The sequence below is a fragment of the Macaca fascicularis genome, chromosome 10, assembly GCF_037993035.2.
Source record: "Macaca fascicularis isolate 582-1 chromosome 10, T2T-MFA8v1.1".
NCBI classification, from domain to species: Eukaryota; Metazoa; Chordata; class Mammalia; order Primates; family Cercopithecidae; genus Macaca; species Macaca fascicularis.
This window is the reverse complement of record NC_088384.1, coordinates 77250323-77275914: the sequence shown is the minus strand read 5'-3', so window position 1 is coordinate 77275914 and position 25592 is coordinate 77250323. Positions and strand designations below refer to the sequence as shown.

General features: G+C 39.4%; 1 long non-coding RNA gene across 2 annotated transcripts in view; it reads right to left on the bottom strand.

Moving 5' to 3' along the window:
- Positions 1 to 25592, bottom strand: part of LOC135965602 (uncharacterized) — a 189776-nt gene that overhangs the window by 56289 nt on the left and 107895 nt on the right. The window contains exon 3 of one of the 2 annotated variants that reach the window (XR_012419161.1): positions 25255 to 25362. This is a non-coding gene — a long non-coding RNA (uncharacterized lncRNA). Of the gene's footprint in view, positions 1 to 24727; positions 25363 to 25592 lie in introns of those variants that run through there. The other variant, XR_010578571.1, reaches the window with a different exon arrangement.

Sequence of the window (25592 nt, the reverse complement as noted above, 5' to 3'; positions counted from 1 at the left end):
CTGCCTTTCCTTCCTGTCTCATTTCTATAGTTCCCTGTTAGTGTTTCCTAGGATCACCTCCCAAATAAACCACTTACACTTGAATTCTCGTCTCCAAGTCTGCTTTTAAGGAAACCTAAACTAAGACAGCGTTCAATAAATGCCAATGGAAAGGTTGAAAAGGTAATTTTCGCCTTCCTCCTCACAGGTAGAGAAGCTAGGCCACTAACAGGGTTGGATTTCTCAAGACTAGCAGGATAGAGGACTCCACTCCCATGGAAGCACCTTTCAAGAAGAGACTGTATGGGAATCAGTTTAAAACACAAAGCACTGCATCCTTGGGGGCATCTGCAAAGTTCATTGCACCCAACCACGCCTCCTAGAAAGGGCAGGTGCTGACAACATAACTGCCAACAATTTACTGGTCCAATTTGGGATAGGCAATATATATCTTGGCAGCCCAGAAGCCACATCCCCATTTGTCCTAGTTTTCATTAATCCAAAAAAGAGGAAGAAACCAATAATGATAATAGTAATGACAATAACAACAACTATTAGACTTTCTGCTAACTTTGGTGAGCAGCATTTAACTTGAGCTATGAAATCAGAGAAATGTTCCTTTCTTGCATCTTAATTTTGGAACAAATTCAACCTGTTAATATACTCCTTCAGGAATGAAACAGACAAAACCATACAAATGCTTGGAGGATGATTGGAAAAACCAGTTACTTCTGACCACCTGGAAGGGCAGCTTGATCATTTCTGATGGTTGATTGCATAATTTCAGTCCTTGAACATCTAATGTGCCATCCCCATGTTTGCTGGAGGAATGCAATTGCTCAATGAAATGTGAAGAGACTTGACAAGAACTGTTTTCATGGTTATGTGCCAAGTTCTTGCTTTAACTTGCTTGCTTAATCAAATGTCTACTTGTGATGTCTTTGCGAGTTTCTAAACTTCATTAGCTCTTTCCTTAAAGAGAAATTAATCTACTTGGCAAGGAAGATTTATTCATCATAGGTCAGCAAACATTAGCACTTTCTAATAATTAGTTCCAAGATCCAGTTTCTAGATGCCTACCAAGTTCAGCCCTGGTTCAGAAGAAATTGGCCTATTTTCAGTGGAAGCACTGTAACCAGTGCAAGAAACACTATCTCATAAAACAGTGTTAATCTGTCATTACAGCCGAAATGATTTGTTATAGCAAAGCAACAATCAGAGTAAATGATGCCTGTCCCTTCATTAAGGAAAATCTAGAAAAATGCTCTCTCATGACTTTAATCTGAGATTTGCCTGGCTATCCTGATGAAAACCATCTAATGAATATGTAAATTTATCATTGTCTTCTATTGTAAAAATGTACAGCAAATTTTCTGCTTGGTTATGCATAATCAGAAGATAAAGCCTCACTGCTGTGAATCTGAACTTGAATAAAAATTGTCTTCCCAGCAAAAGAGCATGCTGGATGGAGGAGAGGTTAACAAGAGCCTTCAATTTACAAATATAGGATGTCTTCCTGCTGTTAATTATTGTGGTAGGCAGCATAATGGCCTTCTCCCCAAAGATGTCCACATTCTAATCCTTGGAAACTGAATATGTTACCTCATACAGCATGGGGCCCACTGGGACTGGACCCCTCCAGTTGGCAGGTCCATTGAGTCTTGGGTACATGGGTAGACACTCACCCTCATTTACCATTCTGCTGAAACTGTATCTCTAGGTTTCTGAATGGGAAGAAGGGATGCTGGAAGGAAGAGTCTTGGCTCCTGGAAAGGGGGGCGGGGAATGAAGCAAAATGGAGTTCTTTCCAGAGTTGCCAGATTATTTCAACAAAAATATCAGACATGTGTGAGAAAAAAAAATGGACAAAATAGCAACAAAAATGCAATATGGAAAGATTTCTGGAAACAATCCATAACATCTTATATTTTGCACTAAATACAATGACTTTTCTTTATTTTTCAGAAACTCAGGTTTTGTACACTTGAACTAGAAAAGCATCACATAGGTCAAGACAACAAGCAAAAAGATTGTTCAAACATCAATTAATGACACGAAAAATAATAAAAACTGTTTGGTTAGATTGTTTAGACTTTTATAAGGAAGACTAATATAAATTTACTGACACATTTCTTCAATGTGTTTCCAGAATAAAAGCTCAAACCCTCAATGCTTTCAGAATAAAAGACCACACATGATCTTAGGTGTGATAAACACCCTCCAGAGTACTTCAAATCATGGGTTAGACAGAAACTATAGACCAACAATATCCAATGGAAATATAGCATGAACCATGTTCAAAGAAGTTAAAGGAAACATATGAAATTATTGGTAAGAATCTATCTTATTTAACTTGATATAGCAAAAATATTATTTCAACATGTAATCAATATAAAAATTAACAAAATATTTTGCTTTTTCAAATCTATTCTTGAAATCCGATGTATGATTTATACTTATGCCAAATCTTAATTTAGATAGTAAAATTTATCAGAAATAATTAATCTGCATTTACATGTCATGAAATTTATAATTGACAAGAGTCACATACTCAAGTGGTTCTAAGCATACATTAAAAAGTTTCCAATAGCTGAATCGCAGTTTTTTTCCTTTAAAATTTTAATTATATTGAAATAAAATTAGAAATTCAATTCTTTAATCACAGCAGCCGGCCGGGCATGGTGGCTCACCCCTGTGATCCCAGCACTTCGGGAGGCTGAGGTGGGCGGATCAAGAGGTCAGGAGACTGAGACCTTCCTAGCCAACATGGTGAAACCCCGTCTCTAATAAAATACAAAAAAAAAAAAATTAGTCTGGCATGGTGGAACGCGCCTGTAGTCCCATCTACTCAGGAGACTGAGGCAGTGGAATCGCTTGAACCCAGGAGGCGGAGGTTGCAGTGAGCCGAGATCGTACCACTGCACTCCAGCCTGGTGATGACAGAACAAGACTCTGTCTCAAAAAAAAAAAAAAAAAAAAAAAAAAAAAAAAAAAAAAAAATTGCAGTAGCCACATTTTATATGCTTAGTTGACACCTATAGTTTATGGCTATCACACTGAACATCACAACACTAGATCATAGACAATGACTGTAAGAATGTGTGAGATTTGTTTCACTTTCAGAAATTTGTTGTGTTAATTTTCTATGTGACCCATTTTTTTCTTCATAATGTTTAGTCTGAAGCCTTTAAATGAGAAGCCCCTGTGTTCTTGTCAGTGGTGTCAATAAGGAAGTGAAGAAGGTTAGAAAAGGGGAGAAGTCCTATGAAAGAATGGGAGGATATTGGCAGAAGTTTCAGAGAAAGGAAATCAGCCTAACTCTCCAAGATCTGTTGGGCAGAAAGAATAGAGGTTCCCAGGGCAGTAGGATGGTCCTGGAAATTGTTCTAGCACACTTTCAGACTGGGCTCTTGTTTACAAATGACAGAAACTTGATTCAAATTGGCTTTGACAATGGAAGTACTCTATCAAGTCAAGTAAATAAAACATCCACATGCTCTGTAGTGAGAAGCTCAGGCATAACTAAATCCAGAGGATCAAATAATGTCATCACAAATTTATTTTCTTAATCTCTCAGCTTCAGTGTCCCTGTGTTGCTTTAAATCCAATCAGAGTTTTGCCATAGTAAAAACATGGCCACCAGCTACCCCAGCCTATGTCCTATTCTTAACACCTCTACCAAAAAGAGAGTACTTGTTTCTGAAAAGCCCCAACCAATGTCCTGGGCTGATGCTCCCTGCTCTGGGCATAGATCTCATGCTCATTCCTCAAGTAATTCCCAGGCCTGGTGAATTTCCCAGCCTTGGAGATGGAGGGATGGATCTGACCACTCAACCCCATGAATTAGAAAAGGGAGAGTGGCTTGTTTTTCCAAGGGAAAATCAGGTTGCCATAGCTAGGAGAAGAGGGAATGGATGCTGGGCAGGAAAAATTTCTTGTGTGTCAAATCAAGACTTTTGACAATGAGGAGGCTAGTCAGTTCCCCCAAACCAATTTATTCAGACTTTAGATGTCTCATGAAGAAAATTATATCATCTGCCAAGCACCTAATCTCCTTTCCCCATTAGTCAGTCACGTGGGAATTCATACCTTTTTAAAGCTACCTAACCTTGAAAAAGTTGTTTAATCTCACCATGATTCAGATTTTCCATCTATAAAATGGAAATGATAATAGGACCTACCTCATACATTTATAATAAAGATTACATTTAATCTCATATATTAAGATAACGATGATTATATTTAATCTTTTATAAATGTATGAGGTAGGTCCTATTGTCATTCCTATTTTATTTGTTCTTATTTGTGAAGTGCTTGCAATAAAGTCTGGCAGATGACAAGGGCCAAAAAAAAAACACTAAATAAATACGCAAAAGTGTGGTATTATACATTTTTCTCAGAAAAGAAGATTCACTGACTTCTCAAATGAATTCATCTAGGCTTCTTCCCATCAAGGTGGCCTCCAGAGAGATGAGAAGCTACTGTAAATGTTTACTGAATGAATGAGACTCATTTTCAAAGGAAAGGACATAGACACTTTTTAAGACACACGGATGTCCTTTAATGCGGCTCATCTGTATTGTAATTTCTGTGAGCATGCATTAGAATGTAATTAAATTAACACCAGTGCAGTCCTCCTGTCAAGGAAGCTCTGCCTAATGTAATGGCATCAAGGAACAATCTGGGCATTACAAGTATCACGAGGAATTGTTTCCATCCCTATTCTATTCTTATTGTCACAATTTGGTTTAATTAAGTTATATAGGATAGTAATTATAGCAAATGAAGTTTGGCTGGAAAAATACTCCTTGTGATATGAAGGTCACATCTCTGGACCCCACTGCTGGGGAAGGCAGAATTCAGTCCCTACTTAGGACATAAAAACTCCCAGACACATAAGAAGACTGAAAATAGGAATTGCCTGCTCCTGAAAATGCCAAATTGATATATAGTGAGAAGCCGAGTTTTAGAGTCCCTTTATTGTTGGATACATTCAATAATTAAAAGGAAAAAGCCACCTATAAAAGGTAATTCAAGGGACCACATGCTCTGCCTTTCCAAAAAGATTAGTCTAAAATTACAGCCCTAGGGTCAGTTCTCTGATCTGGCATTGCCTCAAGTAGGCCCTTACCTGGTACAGGGACATTTGCTACCTGGAGGGAAACGCATTAACATTCTAGCACTGTCCTGTAGGTAACGTACTAGATTACTCAGCTGGGTGTGGGAATGTTCCCCATTCTTCACTCTTCCTCATACCCATGTCCTTGCCCAGGAACTCTCCAGTTCCTTCCACTAGAAAGTGTGCTTTGCCCCATGTGGCTTGATTGGCCAGTGACATATGGGAAAGAGTGAGGATGTACTGTTCTGAGCCTACACCCAAAGAAGTGCTATCCCTTTCTGCTCACTCCTCTTGTGTTTCTGCCACCCCATTCTTCTATTCTAGAAGAATATGAGACATATGGAACAGAGGCATCCTGGCCAATCAGCAAGTCTGTGAGTGTGATCATCAATGCTTACCATTAAATGCCACTGAGATTTGGGGTGGTTTGCTGTGCAGTATGGTCGAGGTAATAGTTGACTAATACACTAGTTATTCAGCTAAGACAGAGAGATGCTCTGAGTGTCTTAACTATAGCAAGTAAAGTTTCCTGTAAAACAAGGCAGAATTTGTAGCCTTCATTGTAGCCATTCCTTGGCCCTTTTTCCTTGTTTTGTATAATTATAGAATCGAAGGAGTGAAATATTCAAGTTCCTAGAATTTTTTACAGCTAGAGTGGCCATATGATGCATTTCTAGCCAGTGATACATGTTTTTTCTTTTTCTTTTCTTTTCTTTTTTTATTTTTTTAGGGGACTCCTGGGAAAACTTTTGCCATCATGAAAACAGCAGACTTTTGTTACTGCTCTTCTCCCTTCTTCCTGCCTTGAAGGCAGTCATGATGCCTGAACCTAATGCAGTCAAGGTGCAGCCAGGAGGGGAGCAGCATGATGTTGAAAAATCAACAGCTTAAGGCGGGCAGAGTAGCAAAATGGAAAATGCATGGATCTTTGATGACGTTGCTGAGTTAGCTAAACCACCAATAACAAATGCCTCAGTCTTCTTTCTCTTAGAGCTAAAATTAGTGTCCATTTTGTTTAAGCCCCTATTAGATGGGTGATATCTAATGCAATATCTAAAATTAAATGAATTTCTAACTGATATGCCTAATTTACAGTTTGGCTTGGAACTGGCTTAGTCTGTTTGCATCAGAAAGATGGTGTAGTTTCCCCCATTGGGTATTGGAGAAACTAAAATAGAAAGAAACTGAAGGTTTTATGGCCTCCTGAGGACAGAAGGAGGGGACAGCAGGGAAGCAGCAGTCTCATCCTTTAACATCAAATAGAAGTCCCCTAGGAATTGAGATGGAGAAGGCTTGGAACAACTCTCTTCTCTGTGTCTTGACCTGTTTACCTATTAAAATCCAACCCATCCATTCCTAGCCGCTTCCATGAAGCTTTCTCAAAATCCAGCCAGAATGAACCACAGCTTTCTCTGAATATCTAGGGTTGTTTATTGGTTTTGATCTATGTGTGCCCCTCAATTGATACATCACACTTGTCCCTGCATGAGTCCAGCTGTATAATGCATCTTATCTTCCCTACAAAGACAACATCTTAATGTCTGCAGAATGTCTTACAGAACCTAGTAAATACTCAGCATATATCAGGTCTTTGGTAACCAGTAGTAACAATTAATTATAAAAAATGAATATAAACTTGCTTTATAATATGCCTGTCATCACACCCCTGCTTATGGGTGTATCTGGAAACTGAATTAGGAGTTGGTAGCAAAAACAGTCAGCTATTTCTCTTCCACTGTAGAGGGAATAGATTAGGAGAGAAACGAGAGAGGACAACAGAGAGGAGAAACAAAGAACAGTTCAAAGTCACCTCCAAAGAGACCAGAGCCTCTGTATAATTTATTCCCTCTTGGGAGCATTTCCTATCAGTAGTTCTGATGAAAAGAGAGTTAGCAATCTGGCACCGTTTTGCATATTTACACTGTTCCTTAAAATATACGTTGAATCATTTAGACTTTTTAGCTTCCACTTTAGTCAAAAAAAAAAAAAAAAAAAGAGGGAAAGTCTAAGCTGGAGAGTGCTAGAACTCATAATTAAGAAGAAGGGGTGTCTTACAATGGTCACCCAGAAGCAGACACTGAAACAAGGGTTTGTGTGCAAGTGGTTTATTTGTGAGGTGACCCCGGGAACCACTGTAGGAAAATAGAAATGAGGCAGTGAAGGAAAGGAAGCTAACACACGTGCATTAATGAGTGGGTAACTGGAAATCAGTCCCCATGGAAAGCTTTATGTAGAACACAGCTCCAAATTGTTCCCCATGTGTGATGAGGAGCTGGGATATTTATTTACTAACTCCCATCTGCACTTGGGCACTCCTAGCCTGCCCCACTCATAACTGATCATGCTTCTGCAGTCAAAGAAAGTCCTTAAGCAGAGAATCCAAGGTGTTTGCAGTAAGAAACCATTGGCATGTGCAGGAATACTGAGTATTGATGATATGTAAATAGGGCATCAATCGTGTCTGCTATGTGGGGAAAAGTAGAGGGTAGCAGAGTAGGGGTTGGGGGATGAGAGAGCAAGGAATGAGGAGTACTCACTTGGGGAGGATTGACAACTGTATAGCCAGGTCTCAATTAACAAAAGTAGGCATTCTGTTGAAACTGCTGGGGAAGCCTATAATATAATATGTCTCCTATTTATCTTAATTGTCTTTAGATTTAGAATGCCTTCAAAATCATAAGGGCCAAAACTTGTATTTATCAACCTTTCTGTCCTGTATTGAGAGAACAATAGAGTACATCCATAGAGCAGAATATTCTGAATCTGTTCAAAATTATGATTCATAGTTTCAATAAAAAGAAAAGGCATTAACCATTTAATGTTAAGTGGTTTTTTTCTAAAAGGCAAGATCTAAAATTTTGTATCTGGTAAGATTTCCACACTGTAAAAAACATGTACTGAACCAATAGTGGAAGAAAATACTAACTTTTTTAAAGCTTTTGAGTGGTGGGATTGTATTTACTTTCCTCTGCTTCCTTATAGTTTTTGAAAGTTTACATGTTTTCCACATGGACATGTATTACTTATAACTATAAAGATTTTTATAAAATCTCTAAATATATATATATTATATATATTATATACATTATATACATATAATATATATACGCATTATATATATTATATATATATAATGCCACTCATTGCCAGTAATGGTCCTGCAATAATTTTGCTAACTTGGCCCATCTGAGCCTTTGTTGTTAGATTCTGTTTACGACTGTGCTCAAGGGCACTGGCTCCCAGGAGATAAACATCCTCAACGTTGCTCTCATTTCCCAAGAAGTCTGTGTCACATTTCAGTTCAGCCAAACAACATGTATTTACTAATTTAATAAATGTTGATAGATTACCCAGTGTATGCCAGGCACTAAATAAAACCAAATATAATTTCCAGCCCTCATGGAGGGAACTGAGTAATAAAAGCAAATGAATAAAACTGTCCATCTTTGAGTAGTGCTCTGCAGGAGAGATGCCTGTGTTAGAATCTGTAGGAGGAGATTTGGGATCTAATGGGGTGGGCTGCCCTCAGGAAGTGAGGGTCAACCTAAGGTCCCAAGGATGCATGGGAGTTAACCATGCAAATGTTAATTGGGCTTCTAATGTGTGCAAGTGGTCACCACGCTGGAGTCTTGGGACACAAACTTTTGTCCTCAAGAATCTAGCCATCTGATTGTCAAACCACAGTCAGGTTTCCTAAAATAAAAGAAAAATCCCCACTGGTATTAGATTAAGGCCCCTGATGTCTATAAGAAGATGGAGCTCAAAGGAGGAGCAATCAATAAGGGCTAAAGTAGTCAGGAAAGACGCCGGAGGAAAAGTAACTTAGGTGCACTTTTGTGCCAGCCAGAAGGAAAGGCTTGCCTAGCAAGGGGAAAGGGATGAGCAAAAGTCCAGAAGGGTCAATGTCAATAATCTTCATATAAGAGAGAGTGAGATGAGAGGTTGAAACTGTTACTGGAAAAGCGTCCTGATCCAGACCCCAGGAGAGTGTTCTTGCATCTCACACAAGAAAAATTTCAAGGTTAATCCATAGGGTAAAGTGAAAGCAAGTTTATTTAGAAAGTAAAGGAATAAAAAATGGCTACTCCATAGGCAGAGCAGCCTGGAGGGCTGCTGGTTGCCCATTTTTATGGTTATTTCTTGATTATATGCTAAACAAAGGGTGGGTTAATAATGAGTTTTCCAGGAAAGGGCTGGGCAATTCCTGGAACAAAGGGTTCCTCAGCCTTTTAGACCACATAGGGTAAATTCCTGACGTTGCCATGGCACCTGTAAATTCTCATGGTGCTGGTGGGAGTGTCTCTTAGCATACTAATGCATTATAAATCACCTATAATGAGCAGTGAGGATGACCAGAGGTCACTCTCATTGCTGTCTTGGTTTTGGTGGGTTTGGGCCAGCTTCTTTGCTGCAAACTGTTTTATCAGCAACGTATTTATGGCCTATATCTTGTGCTGACCTCCTATCTCATCCTGTGACTTAGAATGCCTAACCATCTGGAAATGAGGACAAGAGGACAGCTTCGACTTTTCATGACTCCATCTCTGACCCAACCAATCAGCACTCCCCACTTCCTGCCCCCTTACCCATCAATTTATCCTTAAAATCCCCAGTCTCCAAATTTTTGGTGAGATTGACTTGAGTAATAATAAAACTCTGGTCTCGCATTCTGCCGGCTCTGTGAGAATTAAACTCTTTATGGCAATTTATCTGTCTTGATAAATCAGTTCTGTCTGGACAGCTGGCAAAATGAACCTGTTGAGCAGTTACAAGAGTAAAGGATGAGTACTGGGTGGAAAGGATGGCCTGTCTTTGGGAGTTGAGTAAGGACGTTTAAACTCACGGTAGAAGCTATGGAGTAAAGGGTGACCAGACAAAAGCTGTATTTACAGGAGGATGGATGTGGATTACTGAGGCCAGTTCCTCTGACCTCTCTCTTTCCAGGACCGGGAACTATTATAGTTTTCTTGTGACTTTGGTAAGTAGGTGAACCCAGGGCATGGTTTGCAACTGGCTGTGTTGGTCATTTTTATGAACTGATTTGTCTAAACCCATGGGAAGCTTTCCTAATATAAACAGGTGGAAAGAGAAAAGTCAGAGGGGCTGGATTCAGTAATCCAGACAGCAAATCTTACAGAGAAGACCCTCCTTATATCCTGGGGAAATTGGTATATGGGTTTTTAGCCTCTGAAAAGGAAATTTCTATAAAGGGAAGCATCATTGCATTGCTTGATATCATCTGTTTTATCTTGCTTGTTTTATCTGTCTCTCTCCTATGGCCAAGGAAACATGCTGAAACAACCAGTTTCTTTCCTCTTTTAGAAGCTCTGACCATGGAGGAGACCATGTCTGCAAGTCATCTAGGACTCAGCTCTTTTAGAGCTATCCATGGACTGGGAGACCCTTCTCCCACTTTAAGGAGACCCTCTTTTCTACCCCCCAACCTTCCTGGCTCACAAAATTTGCTTCCGGGTGTGGTGGTGTGGGAGTGAGGGTGGGTGGCATAGGTCATGTTGCTAAAAGGCCTCCCATAGGCGGGAAACCTGCAGGGCCAGGGGGCCGAGGGGAAGTCATCTCTTGCCTAGCAGATGCTGACAGAGGAAACGGCACATTTTGCCCATGCATCTGTCCTCACGATTCACATGCCAGCAATTCCTCAGGCTAGAACATACCTTGTAGGTCATTTTCTAGCACATGCCATAACTAGATAGCCCCTCCTGTTTTACAGGTCTCTCTAGGAAAGGTGAGTTTCTAAACTTTTTTGGTATTCTGTCTTACTGTACACTTCAAGGACTTTTTAAACAATAATAGAGAAATCAGCTTCATCCATGCTTCAACACACATCACAGAGCTCCAATCACAAAAACTCTAGAATTTCTATAGAGGGATTAAAGTGTGGCAGTCTAGTGACCTAATGGAATTTGGCTTGAAGCTATATTTGCTTAGCACATATGCTGTTTTTATCTTGATTTTAAGTGTATTGGTGCAGCACATGGAAATAACGGGCACCAAAGCCCATACCTCCCAAGCTGGTCCTTGATGCCACCACTGAGCCCTAAGAGAGGCTTGCTTATAATAGTCCTGCATCCTCAGCTACCCTTAACCCCAAGAGTAGAATGGTGTCTTGCATGCAGAAATAGGTTATTGGTGAATAAATTGCTTAATGAATTATCTGGCTTCCCTAACAGAACTGGTTACTTCTTTCTCACGTGAAGGTGAGCACCTGGTGAGAGAAGGTTCTCAGGAATCAGGTTCACCTTGATACTCAGGCCTTGGCAGCTCTCTGGGCCTGGCTCCTACCACACCATGCAGTGTTTCTGTATCTCCTAGGCCCTCTAGTGGCTATTGTTAGGCTGAAATCCCTCAGAACTCAGCCTCTCAGTTCCTGCTAAAATTTCAACCAGCCCCTGAATTTAAATGTGTGTGTGTGTGTGTGTGTATAGCTTTTCATAAACTGCAAAAAAAAAAAAAAAAAACCACAAAATTTAATTATGTCTAGTTTCTGATCAAGGTTTATCTGGTCTCATAGCCTTCCCCTGGTTTGTTTTTAATGAGCTTTTTATTTTTCAGTTGAAAGATTATACCAGATTTCAAGACTTAACAGTAATCAAGACAGCATGGATTGATATAAGGGTAGACATAATTATCAATGGACAGAGTACAGACTCCAGCCACAGACCTACACATAGATAAGCAACTGATTTTCAAAAGTATCCTGCTTGCCTGCTTGTACCCCCAAATGGCTCTCAGTCACCCCAAATGCCTCTTTAGTTTCGTTTCAGAGAATTCCTGAGGGTCTTTTTCTCACGGAAATACACAAGGGGTCTAAGTGGGTTCTTTATGCAGAAGAGCGAAGATTTCCAGGCCCAGTGGGCCAAAGTGCTTTCCCCTGCAAAGCCTGTGAGTGATTCCAGGCACCAGGGGCATCAAAGCCTTGGTGGGACCAGGAACTATTGCTGTTTTTAATGACTTTGGTAAGCAGGTGAACTTAGGGCATGGTTTGAAACTGGCTGTGTTGCTCGTTTTTATGAATTGATTTGTACAAACCCATGGGAAGCTTTCCTAATATAAACAGTCTGCATTATGGTGGTATCACCTTCATCTGACCCCTGGGAGCGCTGAAGAAAAGCCCATCATACTCACCTGGCCTTCAGCCTGACCAGGCGATTAGGCCACTGGCCAGGATGAGACTGAAGGAGGAAAGGAACCTATACCGTCTGATAACAACTGCTGTCCCCTTGGCTGAAAGGAAGGGCCAGAGAGAATAGCTATTTGCAAATAACTGGGTTTCTACTGGGTGCTTACTGTTGAGTATCTTATATTGGGACACAGGTATGTTCATCTCCATTTTACAGATGAGAAAACTGAGGCTCAGAGTTAAATATATTTCCCAAGGTCAACTAAGTAAGTGGCAGGATTAGGATCCAAACCCAATTCTGACACTCTCTAAAACCCGCTCTTTAGCTAGCCCCTGCTTCTTAGCCTTGGGGTTCAGGTTCTTGACTCAGTCTATGCAAATGGTGCCTTCTGGAATTTGGCAGTGGACAACCTGCACATCTGTACAGTGTAGCTGAAACCAACTTCAGGGTTGAAACCCTTCCATATTCAAGGTTCTAAGCCTGGGCTGAAATCTAGAGCCTTGTTACTCAAAGTGGTCCCTGAACCTGCAACATCAGCCATATTTGGGAGCTTTTTAGAAATGTAAATTGCTGCTCTCCTGCTGCCACTCCCCCCAATCCCTTTCTATTGGATTACAATCTCCAAGAACGGAGGCTATACCCAGGATTTCTCAGCTGTTATGTGCACTCAAATCACCTGGGAATCTTATTAAATGGAGATTCTGGCACAGGGGTTCTAAAGAGGTAGTGCTAAGCTTTTACTTCTTCAAGCAGTTCCCAGATGATGCTGATGCTGTGAGCCACACTTGGAATAACACAGCTTTAGATCAGTAAGTCTCAAACTTGAACCTGTATTCAAATCACCTGGAGAGCTTGTTAATACACAAATTGTTGGGCCCTACTCTAAGACTCTCTTATAATAGCCCTGCACCTTCACCTTTGCTTTCACCCCAAGAATAGAACAGTTTATTGCACACAGAAACAGGTTATCTATGAATAAATTGGTTAATTAATTATCTACCTTTGCTAACAGAGCTGGTTACCTCTTTCTCATGTGAACATGAGTACCTGCTGAGAGAGCGCTTCAGAGAGTCTGGAGTGGAGCCTGAAAATGTGCATTTCTAACAAGTTCTGAGCCCAGCATGGTGGCTCATGCCTGTAATCCCAGTGCTTTGGGAAGCCAAGGCAGGAATATCACTTGAGGCCAGGAGTTTGAGACCAGCCTGGGCAATATAGTGAGATCCCCATCTCTACAAAAACTTTTTAAAAGTTAGCCAGGCATTGTGGTGTGAGCCTGTTGTCCCATCTACATGGGAGGAAGATCCCTTCAGCTGAGAAGTTCAAGGCTGCAGTGAGCTATGATCTAACAATTTCTTAGGTGATGATGCGATACTGAAGGTTTAGGGACACCTCTTTGAGAACCAGTGTTCTAGCTGATCAGAACTTCCTCTAAATAGACAACTAACTCCATGCTTTCTGGTGTTTCATTTTTATAAAGCCCGATTCAGTCCTTGAATTCTAGCATTTTAGAGCTGAAAGGGACTTCAGAGGCTACCTTGTCTCCAATGAAAGAAATGCGGATCAGGGGTCCTACTCAAGGCCATACAATTAGCCAAGAGGTAAAGTCAGGATTAAGCATCCTGACTCACTCCATTTCTATGCTGTTTACTCTGCATTCTGCTGGCTCCAAAGCTCAATAAATTCCCTGGCATTCAGCAACTGCAGTATTTTTGGTGAGCTCTCCATCCCAGGCCAGCATCGAGGTGCTAGAATCCCTGTCAGACACATATGTCATCCGCACAATCGTGGAGACGCAGTGGCCTCCTACCTAACAGCTCTGTGAAAGAGGGCTTTGGAAAAAAACAGCAGCTGTGCTGGCCACTGTAGCAGAGAGAAAATGCAGCAGCTAGCAAGCAAACCCAGACAAGGTGAGTCAGCATAGAGGCCCTGGGGCTAAGGAATACGCCAGGATACTGCCAACAACTGGCACCCAGATTCTCCTGAGCAAATCTGAGAAGGTCCTTCAACCTTTCTGTGCCTGAAAAGATGCTTTTCTTTAGGGAAAACAATACTCTCATTCAAGGGAATAAACACACAAGAGAGGATCAAAAATGTACTCGGGGTGGGAGTTGTATCAGTCATGTTGCATGACAAATCACCTAAAACTTAGTTGCTTTAAATGACAACCATGTATTCTTGCTCACAAGTCTCTGAGAAAAGGGAGAAATGTATAAGATCCCTTGAAGCCTAGACTTGGATCTGGCATATCATCACTTCCTCCATACTCTACAGGCCAAAGCAAGACCCAAGGTGTGCCCACTTCTTAATGAAAGGAACTGTAACTTTACAGTATAAGGATGTAGAGAGGCCAAAGGTTCGTGGCCATTTCTGCAATCTACGACAGAGAGATTTTCTTAGTTTAGGAAAGTCTGAGACCAAGATTCCAAAGCAAATGGTTTACTTGGAAAGGAAAGGAAATACTGGTAGGGGAGAGAAAAATTGAAACACAGAGAAGCAGCAGCCACTAACGGGTGCAAAGCCAAATCGGCTAGCACTCTGGGCAGTTGGAGTATAATTCCACTGGAGAACTCTGGAAGTTGGTGCAAGACACAGACCTCATCATTATCTTACCTAAAGGAGGACGCCAGAATGTTTATACATCAATCCATTATATGGTTTGGATCTGGGCCCCTGCCCAGAACTCATGTTGAATTGCAATCCCCAATGTTGGAGGTGGAGCCTGGTGGATTGTGATTGGATTGTGATGGTGGATTCCTCATGAATGGTTTAGCATCATCCCCTTGGTACTTCTCCCATGATAATGAGTGAGTTCTAATGAGATCTGGTTGTTTAAAAGTGTATAGCACCTCCCTTACCCCAACTTTCTCTTGCTCCTGTTCTTGCCATGTGAGACATCTTATACTCTCTACCTCTTCTGCCATGATTGGAAACTTCCAGAGGCGTCCCCAGAAGCAGAAGCCACTATGTTTCCTGTATAGCCTGCAGAACTGTGAATCAATTAAGCCTCTTTTCTTTACAAATTACCCAGTCTCAGGTATTTCGCAATGCACGAACAGACTAATACAATCCATATCAGTCATTTACTGAGGCTGCTCTCAGAGCACAGAAATTCCATGTAATTTCAGCCTTCCACTCTGGGCAATGTGGCTTAAGAGGTCAGAGCAAGACCTTGGCAAAAAAATTTAAAAATTTTAAAAAAGCAGGTGCAGCTAGCTTAGCTGGAACATTGTGCCCTGCAGCGGTTAGGCAAAGAGGATGAAAGGGAAGGAGGATATGAGTAGGGCACCACCTAGAGCATGTCCTACAGTGCGATGGTGATTAAAAAGAAAAAAAAAATCTCAAGTTTCAGATTTATGTTATTTTAGTCAAAACATCTTTTTTCTTTTTTTAAGTCTGTTTACTATATTTTGGGTGATGCCTCAGTTCTCTTGCTGGCAAAGGTTGGAACACTAGATGGCATTGTATTAAGTTGTCCTATAACTCAGGAAAAAAATGCAAAGGGATGTTCCTAGTTGTCTTTGGAATTTAACAATTATCAGCATGAGTTGAGAGCAAAAATCTGCCCCAGCCAAAGTGACAATGGGTCGCTTCAGCTCTACCAAGGCCACCACTCTGTCTTGAGCTCACACCTTGGCAGCAACATCACAAACCATGGGGGCCAAAGCACAAAGGAGCAGGCTAAGGCAGGAGGCATGTTCTAAAGACTAGGATTCGCAAAACCCATGGGAGGAGAAGCAGTAAGGAGAATGAAGCCTTCTGCCTCAAGAAAGTCTTTCAGAGGTACAGAAAAATGGACTACAAGAAGAAAAAAACAGTAAACTTATAGTAAAGATTTATTCTTACTATACTAATAGTAACGATTTATTCTTTGCTATAAGTTAGGTGTCTTGGTGTGGCCTGAAAAGAGATACTGCCTTTCTCCCTTAAATGTAAATGAGAGAGAACTCTTGATGTCTTTTGCAAACTTAGAGAAAGCCCATACCCGGCCTTCACAAAATGCTATGAGAAAAAGAGGGGCCAGGTGTGGTGGCTCACGCCTGTAATTGTAGCACTTTGGGAGGCTGAAGTGGGCAGATCACCTGAGGAGATCAGGAGTTCAAGACCAGGCTGGCCAACATGGTGAAACCCTTCTCTACTAAAAATACAAAAACCAGGAAAAAAAGAGGAATTTATTCTTGGGGGTAGGAATGGAAATGAGAGTGGCAATAGGATGAGGTTGAAAGTGAGGGTCAAAGGAATTTAACATTTTCTTTAAAATACCTTAAACAAGTGAGATAAAATGTCAACAATGATCAATTCCTCATAATGGATATTAGGTGGATGTCATCTTATTATCTTTACTTTATCTTAAATTTCAAAAAAGGAGAGGAAAGAATATAATGTTCTCCTGTAATCAGCAAGGGCTGACAGGGTTCAAGAGGTGACACTGATATGGATCTTGAGTAACTGTTGACAAATATTTCCCTTTACTGAGCTTCCATTTTCTCGTTTATAAAATGAGGATAATGAGAGTAGTGATGTCAGGGAATTTTCTTTTTTTTTTTTTTTTTTTTTTTTTTTTGAGACAGAGTCTTGCTCTGTCGCCCAGGCTGGAGTGCAGTGGCCAGATCTCAGCTCACTGCAAGCTCTGCCTCCCGGGTTCACGCCGTTCTCCTGCCTCAGCCTCCCGAGTAGCTGGGACTATAGGCGCCCGCCAACAAATAGTTTTTTGTATTTTTTAGTAGAGACGGGGTTTCACCGTGTTAGCCAGGATGGTCTCGATCTCCTGACCTCGTGATCCGCCCTTCTCGGCCTCCCAAAGTGCTGGGATTACAGGCTTGAGCCGCCGCGCCTGGCCGATGTCAGGGAATTTTCATAAACCTCAAATAAAATAATGTACTCATAGTGCTTAAGGCAAGGTGGGAGCAGTGCCCAAAGCAAGGGGGCCCCTCAACAAATGCTTTCTTGCCCAGGACCTTCACCAGCCACCGCCGCCAATGTGAGTACAAGAATTAGTTAGGCTCATCTTTTTCACTGAGTCAAACCATACGATTGGCTGGTTGTCTGGATGTGATTAGAAACAGAAAAATCTTAAATAAAGCCTTATCCTGAATCCTCTCAATCCAGAGACAGAGTTGACCTAAGAACGAAAATAAAAAAAGAAAAATAGTTTTTGGAAAAGAGACATCTCCTCTTACAGAAAAAGGGACTCTAGAATTTAACAATAAATACTCCCAAATTTTCCCAAGGCTTTAAAATCTACCTTGAAGGAGCAGCTAATGTATTTATAGAACAGACTTAGGTGTCTTGGTATGGAGTGTAATAGAGTAAGGACAGTCTCTTCAATAAAGAGTGCTGGGAAAACTGAATATCCACACACAGAATAATAAAACTAGACCCCTATCTCTCACCATATACAAAGATCAACTCAAAACAAATTAAAGACCTAAATGTAAGACCTGAAATCATAAAACTACTAGAAAAAAATCATAAGGGAAATGCTTCAGGACATTGGCCTGGGCAAAGATTTTATAAATAAGACCTCAACAGCACAGACCACAAAAGTTAAAATAGGCAAATAGGATTACATCAAGCTCAAAAGCTTCTGCACAGCAAAGAAAACAATCAACAGAGTAAAGAGACAACCTGAAGAATGAGAGAAAATATTTGCAAAGTATTCATCTAACAAGGAACTAACAACCAGAATATACTAGTAACTCAACAGCAAATCATTGTCATCATCATCATCATCATCATCATCCAGTTTTTAAAATGGACAAATGGTCTGAATAGAGATTTCTCAAAAGGAGATATACAAATGGCCAACAAGTATAAGAAAAAATGCTCAACACCACTGATTATCAGGAAAATGCACAGGAAAACCAGGAAACCACAGTGAGATATCATGTCATCCCAGTTACGATAGCTAATAATTTTTTTCTTTTTTTTTTTATTATTTCAATAGTGTGGGGGGAACAGGTGGTATTTGGTTACATGAATAAGTTTTTCTGTGGTGACTTCTGAGATTTTGATGTACCCATCACCTGAGCAGTGTACACTGTACTCAGTGTGTAGTATGACCCGAGTCCCCAGAGTTCATTATGTCATTCTTATGCCTTTGCATCCTCATAGCTTAGCTCCCATTTATAAGTGAGAACATACAATGTTTAGTTTTCCATTCCTGAGTTACTTCACTTAGAATAATGGGCTCCAATTCCATCCAGGTTGCTGTGAATGCCATTATTTCATTCCTTTTTATGGCTGAGTAGTATTCCATGGTATATATATACCACGTTTTCTGTATCCACTCATTCGTCATTGGGCCTTTAGGCTGGTTCCATATTTTGCAGTTGTAAATTGTGCTTCTATAAACGTGTATGCTGCTATAAAAAAGTGTACATTTTTCATATAATGATTTCTTTTCCTCTGGGTAGATAGCTAGTAGTAGGATTGCTGATCAAACAGCAGTTCTACTTTTAGTTCTTTGAGTCTCCATACTGTTTTCCATAGAGGTTGGACTAGTTTACATTCCCACCAGCAGGAGTAAGGCGGTAACACATTTTGATTTTAATTTTCATTTCACTAATGATTAGTCATGTTGAGCATTTTCTCATATGTTTGTTGGCCATTTGTCTATCTTCTTTTGAGAATTGTTTATTCAAGTCCTTAGCCCACTTTTTGATGAGATTATTTGTTTGTTCTTGCTGATTTGTTTGAGTTCCTTGTAGATTACGGATATTAGTCCTTTGTTGGATGCATAGTTTGTGAATATTTTCTCCCACTCTGTGGGTTGTCTGTTAACTCTGTGGATTATTTCTTTTGCTGTGCAAGAGCTTTTTAGTTTAATTAAGTCCCATCTATTTATCTTTGTTTTTGTTGCATTTGGTTTTGGGTTCTTGGTCATGAACTCTTTGCCTAAGTCAATGTCTAGCAGAGTTTTGGGGATGTTACCCTCTAAAATTTTTACAGTTTCAAGGCTTAGATTTAAGTATTTGATCCATAAGATGGCTAATTATAAAAAAAAGATAAAAAATAGCAAATGCTAGCAAAGATGTAGAGAAAAAGGGAACTCTTGTACACCGTTGGTGGAAATATAAATTAGTACAGACCTTATGAGAAAGAGTAGGGAGTTTTCTCAAAAAACTAAAAATACAACTATCATATGATCCAGCAATGCCACTACCGAATATATATTTAAAGGAAAGAATATCGGTATGTCAAAGAGATATGTGCACTTCTATGTTTATTATTTATAAGTAAATAAATAATTTATTTATTTATAAAGGAACTCCAATGTTCATTTATTCACAATGGCCAAGATACAGATCAACCTAAGTATGCATCAACAGATGAATGAAAATGAATGTTTGGTAACAAAAAAAAGACAAATGGATAAAGAAAATGTGACACATATATATGCAATGGGATACTATTCAGCCACATAAAAAATAAAATCTTGCCATTTGTGGCAACATGGATGAGCCTGGAGGACATTATGTTAAGTGAAATACTGCATGTTCTCACTTATGTGTGGATGCTAAAAAAATTGAGGTATGGAAGTAAAGAGTAGAACAATGGTTACTAGAGGCTGGTCAGGGAAGGGGGAAGGAGGAAATAGGGAGAGGTTGGTTAAAGGATACAAAATTACAGCTAGGTAAGGTAAATAAGTTATAGTGTTTTTCAGCACTCTAAAGTTACTATAGTTAGCAATATTTTATGTTTTGAAATAAATAGAAGAAGTTTAAACATTCCTAACAGAAAGAAATGATAAATGTTTGAGAAAATGGATATGCTAATGACTTTGATTTGATCATTACACATAGGTGTCAAAATATACTATACTGCATAAATATGTATAACTATTAAGTGTCAATTAAAAATTGTGTAGGACACAGCTAAAATTGTGCTGAGAGTAAAATGTATATCACTAAGTGCATACATTGCAAAAGAAGAAAAGTCTCAAATAAAAAATCTAACCTCCCACTTCAAAGAGAAGGGAGGGCACAACAAAAATAAGAGCAAAAAAGTCAATGAAATTGAAAACTTAAAATCAATAAAGAGCGGGTTCCTTGAAAACATCAATGATATTTACAAACCTCAATCAAAGCAGACAAAAAGAAGAAAGGTCAGTATCAGGAATGAAACAGGGAATATCACTACAGATGTTTTCAACAAAAGGTGATGGCACAATTAAACATCCATAAACTATAAAATGAACTCTAAGTTTCACATCTTATACAAAAATTAACTAAAATTTATTATCCACTTGCGATATGGTTTGGCTGTATCACCACCCAAATCTCATCTTGAATTGTAGCTTCCATAATTCCCAGTTGTTGTGGGAGGGACCCAGTGGGAGGTAATTGAATTATAGGGGTGGGTTTTTCCATGCTGTTCTCATGACAGTGAATAAGTCTCACAAGATCTGATGGTTTTATAAAGGGCAGGTCCCCTGCAATTGGTCTTTTGCCTGCCACCATGTAAGACATGCCTTTGCTCCTCCTTCATTTTCTGCCATGACTGTGAGGCCTCTCCAGCCATGTGGAACTGTTGAGTCTATTAAACCTCTTTTTTCTTTATAAATCACCCAGTCTCGGGTATTTTTTCATAGCAGTATGAAAATGGGCTACTACAACTTGTAAACCTATAAAACCTTTAGAAAAAAAAAAAACACAAGAAAAACTCTTTGGTATATAAGACTAGGCAAAGAGTTCCTAGACGCCAAAAATGTGATCCATAAAAAGAAAAATTGAAAAAGTGAACTTCACCAAAGTTAGAAAATTTTGTTCTGTGAAATAACCTATTAAGGAGATAAAAAGACAGGGTACAAACTAGAAGAAAATATTTGCAAACCACATACATGTCAAAGGACTAGTACCTAGGATATATAAAAAGCTCTTAAATGCAACAGTAAACAAACAATTCAATTAGAAAACAGGCAAAAGAAAGAGATATTTCACTGAAGATGTTATATTGATGGAAAATAAACACATAAAAGGAAGTTCAACAACATTAGCCACTTGGAAAAAGCAAATTAAAACCACATTGAGATATCATTACACATCTATCAGAATAGCTAAAATAAAAAAAAAGAATTAACAAAACCAAATATTGGAAAGGATGCAGAGATATCATATCACTCATATATTGCTGCTGGGAATATAAAGTGATGTGGCTATTCTGGAAAGAGTTCCACAGTTCCTTAAAAAAGGAATAAACATGCACCTGCGAGGCCAGGCGTGGTGGCTCATGCCTGTAATCCCAGCACTTTGGGAGGTTGAGGCAGGAAGATCATGAGGTCAGGAGTTCGAGACCAGCCTGGCCAACACGGTGAAACCCCATCTCTACTGAAAATACAGTAAATTAGCAGGGCATGGGGGTGGGCACCTGTAATCCCAGCTACTCAGGAGGCTGAGGCAGGAGAATCACTTGAACCTGGGAGGCAGAGGTTGCAGTGAGCCAAGATCATGCCACTGCACTCCAGCCTGGGCAACACTGTGAGACTCGGTCTCAAAAAAAAAAAAAAAAAAAAAAAAAAAATGCACCTGCTATATGGCCCAGCAATTGCTCTCCTGAGCATTTATCTCAGATAAATAAAAATTTATGTTCACACAAAAACCTGTACATGAATACTTATAGCAGATTTATTCATAATAGCCCCAAACTACAAGGCACCCAGATGTCCTTCAGGTGATACATAGTTAAACAAACCATTCTGTACAATGAAATACTACTCAGCAAGACAATGGAAGGAGATACTGATACATGCAATAATCTGAATAAATCTCCAGGGAATTATACTGACTGAAAAGAAAAGCCAATCCCCAAAGATTTCATATGATAAGTCTCTCTTTATATAGCATTCTTAAAATCACAAAATTAAAGAAATGAAAAACAGATTGCTTGTTGCCAGGGGCTAAGGACCACGTACGGGTGAAAGGGAAGTTGGTTTGACTATAAAAGTATAGCATGAATGATCCTTGTGATGATGGAAATGTTCTGTATCCTCGCTGTATCAATATGAATATCCTTGTTGTGATATTACACTATAGTTTTGTAAGATGTCACCATTGGAGGACACTGGGTAATTGGTACACAAGATTCCTCTGTATCATTTTTTATAACTTCATGTGAATCTACAATTATCTCAAAAAGTTTATTTTTAAAAAATGTTAAGGTTAAAGTGAATTTTAAACGTGAAAGAGGTCGAGTGGAGAAATAATTGGAAAGAGCACTGGACTTCGGGTCAGGAGTTTTAGATTCAAGTTTTGATTCAATCAACTTAAGTAAATAACTCCTCTTGTCTCAAATTATTTGTATAATGCAATTGACAAGACCTGCTACAGTTATCTCCCAGAGTTGATAATAGGTGAAAATTATATTAATTAAGAGAAAAACTTTAAAAACATAAGAACCAAGGCTCTATATAAATATTTGGTATTTAAAAGCTTGCATTCTATAAATGATGCCTCAAAGCCTATTTCTCCTGGTAGTTTAAAAATATCATTACCTGGCTAAGACTACCAACTAATTTCACTTTCATCATCATTCAGTAAATCTCGGAAATAGAAGCAAAGAACAATCTTGGACTAGAGAAGAGAAGAGCCTGATCTCTTTTCCAGCCCTATGACTCACTCAAGAAGCCAGGAATATGCCACGTGTTCTCTTTCTGCTGCAAGGGTTGCTGTGAAATAACCTCATTTAAGCTCTGTTGTACAGAATGGACCACCTTAATGCTGAGATTCCAACATTTTCTATTTCAGGACTGGTTTGGGGAGATTGCACAGAGTTCATCCTATGATCCTTCATGTGAGAAGGAAGCCATTTGGCCATTTATAGCCTAAGAAGACAGAGCTAGAAGAGATAAAGCCAATCTTGGCTATGGCTGCTATGGGGACAGAGGGTAGAGATCATTTGCTCCGTTGGAGAAATTTGGAACTACTGTTGACCCTTGAACAACATGAATTTGAATTGTGTGGGTCCACATACCTGTGGACTTTTTACAATAAAAGCACCTATCTCTCTTGCCTCCCTTTCAACCTGCTCCACCTCTTCTACCTCTGCCACCCCTGAGACAGCAAGACCACCCCCTCCTCTTCCTCCTCATCCTACTCAAAGTGAGAAGAGGACGAAGACCTTTATGATGATTCACTTCTACTTAATGAATAGTAATGATTTTCTTAATAACATTTCCTTTTCTCTAGGTTGCTTTATTATAAGAATACAGTGTGTAATATATATAACATACAAAATATGTGATAATTGACTGTTTATGTTATCAGGAAGGCTTCTGGTCCACAATTGGTTGCTACTAGTTAAGTTTTGGGGGAGTCAAAAGTTAGACATGGATTTTTGGCAGCACAGGGTGTCTACACTCCTAACCTTAACCTTGTACGAGGGTCAACTCTACTGAGATGCTTTTGCAGCCGTTAACTTTCAGTGATTTCAATATATTCTAAAATGACTTTTTTAAATGAGAGAATATATAAGCTCATTTAACAGGAAGTTTAATAAAAGCTGGTTGATCCAGTACCCCAGTGTTATTACCTAGGACTTAGGTTCTCTACATTTCTTGTCTTTGCTATACACATGGTTGGCTTCATTTTTAAGGCTGGTTCCCACCATAGGACAATTGTGGATTCATCCATTTTCATTCAAATCTGGGGAAAGAGCAGGAGAACAGCTTGTTCTTTAGAGCAAGGCAGAACTTTCCCAGAAGTCTTCCACAAACCTCCCTTCACATATCATTGGCCAGAACTGGGTCACAGGACTTTTTATAAACAAATCACAGACAAGGGGGTATGGGCTAACCCTTAACCCAATCAGAGTTACTCCCGAAGCTGAGGGTATTCCTTGGACTCACATGGGCTACATAAAGACAGGGCACTTGGACAAAATTGAGGTTCTTTTAGGAAGAAAAACTGAGGTTGTAAGCTCTATGTAAGTAGTTGTTGCTCAATAATGCTGCCATCCTGTCTTAATTTAGCTAACAGGACTAAGTGACAGATTTCTGAGGACCCTGATACTAAATGTTGTAAACATAGGGTAGAGTTTGACTTTTTTAGTTTTGAATCTTTCTTTAAACTGACTGTGAAACTTCATGAAACTCAAGTTATTGGGCCCTTGTTTTCTTATTTCTGAAAGGAAATAAAACTGTATAACCTCGGGCAAGTTACTTACCTTCACAATGTGTCAGCTTTCTCATTTGTGGATTCCTTATCTAAAGTTTAATAGTACTTTACTCATAAAGTTGTATTAGTTTTCTAGGTTTTCCATAACAAAGTACCACAGACTTTGTGGCTTAAACAACAGAAATTTGTTTTCTCATATTTGGAAAGCTAAAAGGTCAAGGTCAAAGATTCGACAGGGTTGGTTTATTTGAGGTCCTTGGCTTGTAGATGGGCATCTTTTCTCTATATCTTCACCTGATCTTGCTTCTGTGTGTGTCCTATCTCCTCTTCTTATAAGGACACCAGTCATATTGCATTAAGGACTACTTTAATGGCTTCATTTCATATCTTTAAAGACCATATCTCCAAATAGGTCACATTGTGAATACTAAAGGTGAGGACTTCAGCATATGAATCATGGGGCAATACAATTCAATGCTTTTGATATAAGAATTAAGTGATTTAATACATATTAAGGATGTAAATCTGTAGAGTAGATGCATATTCAACATTAGTTATAAAACTATCTTATTTTCAGTAGTAGCAACAGATATAAAAACAATAGTATTTGAAGTAGTAATAGCATCACTAGCAGGGATAACAGAACTGTCTGAGAGAAAAAGAGAAAGAATCCTTATGCAAGGAAGGGGGAAGATAAACTTTATAGAAAAATGAGACTCAAGAGACTAGTATTTGTTTCACACTCTTCCAATTACTATGGCTGTTTAACATAGTATGTCAAAACTTACTGGCTTAAATCAACAACACTTATTTTCTTCATGAAATCTGCAGTTTTGACAGGTCCAACAGGGATAGCTCGCTCAAACTGCACTTGTCATCAGCTGGGACAGTTCAGAGTCTCACTCACATGTCAATGCCAGCTGTCAGCTGGGACCTCAGCTGGACCGTACGTGGGGCCTCTCCACATGGCCTTGGTTTCTGCACACTTTGTTGCTGGTCTCCAAGGGTGAGCATCCTGAAAGAGAAAAAGTGGAAATTGTAGTGCTTTTTATGACCTAACTTCAAAAGTCACTAAAAATTACTTTGGTTGCATTCTACTCATTTGAGGCATTCATAAAGACTGTCAAAGTTCAAGAGATGGGGAAAGAGACTCCTCCTTTTGATGGAGAGTGTCAAGGTCTGGAAGAGCATGTGTGACTACATTTACTGCAGTGGTCATGTTTGGAGAGTATAATCCTCCATTCA